This window comes from Manis javanica, chromosome 11, assembly GCF_040802235.1.
Source record: "Manis javanica isolate MJ-LG chromosome 11, MJ_LKY, whole genome shotgun sequence".
Lineage (NCBI taxonomy): Eukaryota > Metazoa > Chordata > Mammalia > Pholidota > Manidae > Manis > Manis javanica.
In genome coordinates this window covers 84,998,018-85,005,284 of record NC_133166.1, presented here as the reverse complement: position 1 = coordinate 85,005,284, position 7,267 = coordinate 84,998,018, and positions in this window count along the sequence as shown.

Genomic DNA, 7,267 nt, shown 5'->3' with positions numbered 1-7,267 from the left:
AATAAAAAAACAATTATCTTTAAGAACAACTATGTTATATCAACCAAAATCTACACATGAACAAACTTGGATGATGGAGCTATGAAAGGACCAGTAAAACAAACAAACATTTGGAAAATTTGACCGTAAACAAAAGGAAACAAGCATATAAAGAAAAAAACATTAAACAGGAGAAAGTGAATGTAATCACAGGTAAACATTTTTAGAAATTTAAGATATCACTAATGCAATTTTATATCAGTTTGAAATTAAAATTAAATGGATATTTATCTTTAAAGAAAGAGAAACTTGTCAAACTTAAGTGAGGAAGAGAGATCATTAAAGAGATCACCATAAAAAAACAGATAAGTTAAAAATTTATATGCCATCCCTAAAAGGATCCAGGCCTAGAGAGTTTTATGGACAACTTATTCAAATACAAAGACATGATTACACCTGCATCATTTAATCTTCTCCAGGGAATAAAGGAAGGTGAATCACTTCTGTTTAATCCAAAGAGTTTATTATAATCATGGTACAAAAACATGACAAGAATACACAAAACAGGAAAGAAGACCAACCTTATTTATGGCTATAAATATAAAAGTCTTAAAGAAATACAAGTAAATTGAATCTAACAATGTATTAAAAAGATAATGCTTCATGACCAAATAAGATTTATTCCAGGAATACAAGGATGTGTCCACATTAAGAAATACATGAATGTGACTTACTACACTAATAAAGAGAAAAATCACATGTTTATTTTGATAGATGCCAAAGACATTTGATATAAACATAATGCCCATTCTTATGGATATTAATGAATATTACCATAACATACACAGGGTAGGAAGAAGCACAAAATGTGTAATATCTATATGAGAGAGCTTATAAAACACTATGAAACTCCACTAATTTCTGGCTAATTGCCCTGTTTTTTTTTCATCAGAGTCCTGGGACATAAATTGCTGTACAAACTAATCCAATATAATTGTGCTTCCTTTAAAGGAATATTTGCTGGAATTAGTATTTGATATTTTTTCTGACTCCAGCTGTCCTTCTAGATGTCCTATTCCTCATTCCTCTCTCACAACCTAGCAGCCCACAGGCTAGTCTGTATCTTCACTAATCCACTTCATTAGATCCTACTTCCAACTGCCCTTCACCTCAACCTCCATGGTTCAGGTTCTTAGGCTTGAACTTCTCCAATTTACTAAAGCCAGTTCCTTTGGGAAGATATTAGAAACCATCTGTTTTATGGCCTGCTTCTCTCCTGAGGCAAAATCTCTGAGTCAGAGCTCTGGAGCTGGGGCTGGTAGTAAGAGCAAACTTCTTTCTGAGTGAAATCCCTGCTATAGGAACCAAGAAATCAGTGAATGGGGTGAGGCAGCAGCCTGAGATCCTCTTGGCTTGCCTCTCCTGGCATGGAACTATTGCTCCCAAGCTGTGGCAAGGACTACTGAACCCCAGTCTTCTCCTCATGTTGTGATCAAGGCCCTGGATTGCTCTTAACTCACACAATAGCTCCTACTTCCTAAGTTAGCAGTCATTTCAGTCATTAATACATTATTGGGACAACAGTACCATGGACACTCACACATGTTTATTTGATATTAGTAGAACATCTCTGTTCATTCTCTTACTGTCTGCCTGCCGTCCAGATGTCCACATTTATAAATTATTCCCTTCCAACAACCAACAAATTCATCACTTAACTTATGTAAACTGGGGAAAGCTGGCCTTTCTGCTTTTTTCTTGGAATAATCATATCTTTACTGACATGCAAGGCTTTTTCCTACCAGAATGAAGGGTCACCTCCTTCCTACTCTTTATTATACTTATCCATTCCTAAAGATAGGAATTTATGAGATCTGTTGCAATAAAAACAATTTGACATTGTAAAAAGTAGCAGAAGATGCCACCGAAAAATATGCCTTTTTGGCATAAGGATTATTTTGTATTGTTGATTTTTAAGAAACTGTAGACATAGGAGAAGCTCTGAAACAGTAGAAATTAACTTTTTGTAAGAGAAATATACATTATAAAGAAAATTTATATTAGAAAAGGAGCCTGTATCAGGAACAGAACTATTACTGGATGTAACTTTTTCACCTGAGAGACTTACCTGCATAGCAGGGCAACCTTTGTTTACCAAACATTTCCTCTTCTTAACTTTCCATGACTGATCTTCCTGTCTTGGCAGCCCATGATCCCTAAACCTTCCCTTAGTTCATGATGGTATATTCTATCCTCTGGCTGCTTTCAAGTCTCCTATCTTTGACGGGCTTTGTGAGTAAAATTGCAGGATTTCCAGAATCTCTCACCTAGCCTTGGTGTATCTCCATTGCAATAAGTGTTTCCAAGGGGAGAAAAGAATTAGTCCATCTCCATATCAATAGGTGATTACAAAGCTGGTGGGAGCAAGCATGCACCAGGACCAGAGAAGTGTTCTGGGGTCCTTTGCAGTTGGGTTGTGAGAGACATGGCAAGCAGAAGTAGATGACTGCTTGTAAGCAATAAATGGTTTCTCCCACTTTATTTCCCCCTTTGACTGATTTCAGCTTCAGAGGTTATTTGCTCTGGGCTGGGAACATATTTTGCCCGCCTGGAGTTACAGGGTCCCCTAAGTACATAATTAAAATTGGGCTTTTCTTTCTCCTGTTAATCTGTCTCCTTACTCCAATCTCCTGATCCAGTATACATCTCCTCTTGAGAGTGAACTTGCCTCAGGGTAAAATAAAATATTCTCTCATCTACTACCTGAATGAATGAGTTACCCATTCATCCCATATCCCCACACCTAGTTCTTTCTAGCTTTGTTTACTCTTCTATTTTTGCCTAACTCTGAGGCACTTACAGACCTTGTGGCTGAATCATTATTCCTACTGCAATACTCTCCCTCTCCCATTTGCAATAGCCCCTTTTCCTCTTTTGCAATAATTCTTTTGAATACAGTCTCTCCTTCATTAAAATCTAAATTTGATCTGTATTCTTGTCTCATCTGTAATTTCTCTTGGTATTGCCTACCCTGTGGCATTTGAACATAAGAGTTTTATGTTCTGTTATTAACCTTGTGTGGGTAAAATTGTAATATTGCCAGAATATCTCGCCTGGCTTTAGAGCATCCTCAGGAGTGGAGAGAAGTATGACTTTAGTGCTTCTGCAAAGCAATAGGTGGTCCTGAGGGATGGGGAAAAGTTCATCTCCATATCAATGGGAAATTACCTGGGCAACCAAGGGCTTATCTAAACCTGAGAGGTTAAAGGGAGGGTTGGTTGGTTTCTGCTGGAGTAGGAGAGAGAAGTGGCCCTGGACTACAGTTTGTAAGCAATAAATGTTGATTTTTAAGAAACTGTAGACATATTTCTCCCTTTGACTGATTTCAGTTTTAGAGGTATTTTGCCCCAGGATTTCCTCTCCCTGGACTTGTACCTTGATTTATGCTTAGGATAAAATAATAAAACACCACAGAGAGCAGATTACTGCTGTCTCACCTGAGGTCCTCACAGGCCAGCCAGCCTCCAGACAATCCAGCAGAAACATACCAGAGTCCAAGTGAGACAGGAAGAACTTCCCAGTGGAGCCCAGTAGAAATTGCCAAAAACCTGGAGAGTCATGAACTCAATAAAAGGTGTTGTTTTAAGCCTTCAAATTTATGGGCATTTGTTATGCAGCAGTAGACTAATGATACATTGGCTGAACACATGAATGAAAGAATGAACAAATGAATGAAAGGACAAATGAACAATGCCAATCTGGAGATTTTGCTCCTTTCCAAGTAGGAAGAAGGTAAACAATGACTTCCAAAGAAGATTGTTACAGGAGCTTCTGATCTGAGATGATATATCATATGTGAGTCCACAAGGATGAAAACATGACTTGAGTATATTTTTGAAACTTCAGTTGCTATGGGGGTGTTTGGAGTATAACAAATGTATTGCCCACCGAAATATGGAGTCATGATACTACAAAGAATTTAGTGAGTTCTCTGTGAGTCATGCATTCACTCTAGACTAGACAATATATTCATGATATTGTGAAAAGTCAAAATCACATAGGAAGTTGGATTAGTGTTTAAGGCATCTTTAAAACATGAGAGGATCTTAGTTCAACATCCATTTAGTAAAAGTATAAGAACCTTGCCCTCTATATACCAGGCATTTTGCCAGATATTGGGAATAAACTAGAAGAAAAGAAAAAGATTCTTATTATAATCAAGAATCTGACAGTCTAGTTGAAGGATACTGACAATTACAAAGCTAAGTGCAGTGACAGCAGTAAGGAATGTATTGCCTGTGTAACTATTTCGGACTAGTGTTGATATCAAGTATGGCTGGATTCAGGCTGAAATAGGGTGGCCACAGTTTTATTTCTTTCCATTTATTAATCCTGTTTTCCTCTGTGTTGGTCTCATTCTTCAGTTCTACATGTAGGAAGATAGTGTAACATGGTGGCAACAGTTTCAGTGTCTGTAACCTCTTTGCCTTCAGATTCAAAGAGAAAAAAAACAAGCTCTATTTCCTAGATGTCCCAGCAAAAGCTCCTCTTATTTTAGTATTTTGTCCATTTCTGCACCTATCACTCTGGTTGGAAGGATGGGGAAGGCACTGAAAATATGATTCACTGATTGGTTTAATGTTTGGATTATAAATTAAACTTGCTGGAGGTTGGGAGGTTTGAAACCTCTCCAGAACTACATGGATGGAAAATGAGAAAGGGCCCAGATCCCCACATGTCAGCAGAATTAGGGCAAATGGATGTTGGTATTCAAAACACAATTACTGTGGGTTATAAAGGATTTGTCATTCTTATTTACTACAAAAATTTGCCCATGGTTTACAGTTTGCCTTTCAGTGTTAACCTTTGCATTTTCATTTGTGGGAGTTAAATTTTTATTGTTCTTATTATTAAATATGTCCATCTTTCTCTCAGTGATTATTTCAGGACCTTAACCAAATTCCCCATAATTCTCACCAAACAATAGATTATGCTTTTTCTCATGGGATAAAATGGAAATAAACTATGAGTCTTAATATTATTTTTAAGAAAATCCCACCAAGTACACCATTAAAACAAATGGAACATACAATTTTATTGTTTCTATGAATAAAATCCCCATTCAAATTTTAATAGGTGACTGTTAAAAATGACCTGTGATTAACTGTATTAGTTTGCTAGGAACACTGTAACAAAATACCATGGGCTGGGTGACTTAAACAACAGAAATTAATTTTTTCACAGTTCTGCAGGCTAGATGTCTGAAAGCAAGGTTTCCACATGGTTGGTTTCGCCTCAGGCCTCTCTCTTTGGCCATCTCCTTGTGTCTTCACATGATCTTTCCTCTGTGCATGCCTCTGGTGTCTCTCTGTGTGTCCAACTTTCCTCTGCTTGTAAAGACACCAGTCAGGTTGGATTAGAGTCCACCCTAAAGGGCTAATTTAACTGAATCACCTCTTTAAAGACATTGTCTTTATATGTAATCATATATTGGGGGACTAGGGTTTAGGGCTTCAACATATGAATTTGGTGGAAGGGATAGAATTTAATCCATAACATTTCCTTTCTGACCTCATTTCCTCTTTCTTACTCTCTTTTCCCCCCATGACATGCTGCTCTAGAACACTTGCTTTCAAGCTTCAAATACTAAGCAATCCCCTTGATCAGTGCCTTTGCATATGCTGTGATAATCACTGCCTGGAATGACCTTCCCTTGCTGTTCTGCTGGCCCACGTCCCCTCTGCATTCAGGTCTCTCCTCAAACACTATTCTCAGAGATGGGTTTAACCAAATTAATTAAAATAGCATTTCCATCAGCCAACTGTTTCATAGAACTTATCTTTTGACTTAAATAAGCACTTATTTTTTAGCTAATAAAGCCCATAAGGAAGGAAGCTTATGTAACTACTGTATTTCCAGAACTTTACATGGCAGTTGATAAATGACAAGTGTCCAATAAATGTTTGCTGAATTAATGAATATTATTCCAGAACAGAGACTGACACACTGAACCTTCTACAAATCAGAAATTAATTTATGATTGGATATGATCTGCTAATCATATTTGTCTGAGGAACCAAAAATTATAAAAAAGAACCAAGTGGTAGGAAAAGTATAATTGATAGGATTATAGTAGATGTTCAAAATAGCAGGGGTAAAATATTAGGAGTAAAAGAATTTATACCAAGTTAGTGATGTAAAATAGAGGAGTTCTACCAGAAAGTAAAAAATGAAGGAGAATAAATATAAAATATCTTTATAATAATATAAATATGAAATTTATAAGTAAAAATTGTGTAATATAATAAATAATAAATACAAAATGTATATTTTATATATCATATATAATATACATTATACACACAATATATATACTCTACATAAATATAAAAGTCAAATAATATAAAAGAAAAGCTAAGAGGAAGAAAGGATGTGTCTTGCCTGAGGGGGATTCCCCCCAAACAAGTTTACTCTGGATTCAGTGAGACCAGATAACAATGGGATATTAGGGATAAAAGGGTTTATACCAAGCTTTCTTCTCACAGTGGCAGGTCAAGTGCTGGAATCACATCTGCCTTTGGAGCAGTCTGCATGGGGCAAGTCTGTCTCCATCTCTGCTCCAGGCAGAGCACTGGACAGAGCTCTTTATATAGTAACACCAAAAATAATAGCTCATTGCCAACAGGTGTGTAAGCATCCGCTTATGCATCAGGCCAATTACATCATCAAGTAGTTTAGGGTCAGGTGGGGATCCTGGCCATAGGCTCTTTCATTTTTGCTATGCTCCACCCATCCAGGATTCTCACCTCACAATCTACACACCCTCAGTCTTCCGTGATGAACCGTGTGTAAGAAAGCTAGAGAATTGTAACCAGATTCCACAACAGCAACAGAGGATAACAGCATACAGATAACAACAATTATAATAATCCTCAAACCTGAGGAGATTGATGGCCACCAAGTGGTCATACCAGCTGTATTCAAACCAGTCCCAATTCATATTCACACTTTCCACAGGCCAGTAGTAGGATAGGGATCTCTGTGCACACCCAGAGTAGCAGTTTTTGCTAGGGTGTGCTCAATCCACAAAGATGTTGGAGGACATTAACTTTAAGGGCAATAAGACACATGTTAAAATGATACTAATTTAGGCAAATGTTGTCTATCAGGTAGGATGCATGCAAGAAAGTGGTCCTGTGATAGCACCATGGCAAGAAGAGTATCCCATCTGGTTCTAGTGTATCATACCATTACCCCTCTCCCTGTGGGGTTTACTGAGGAGTCTATA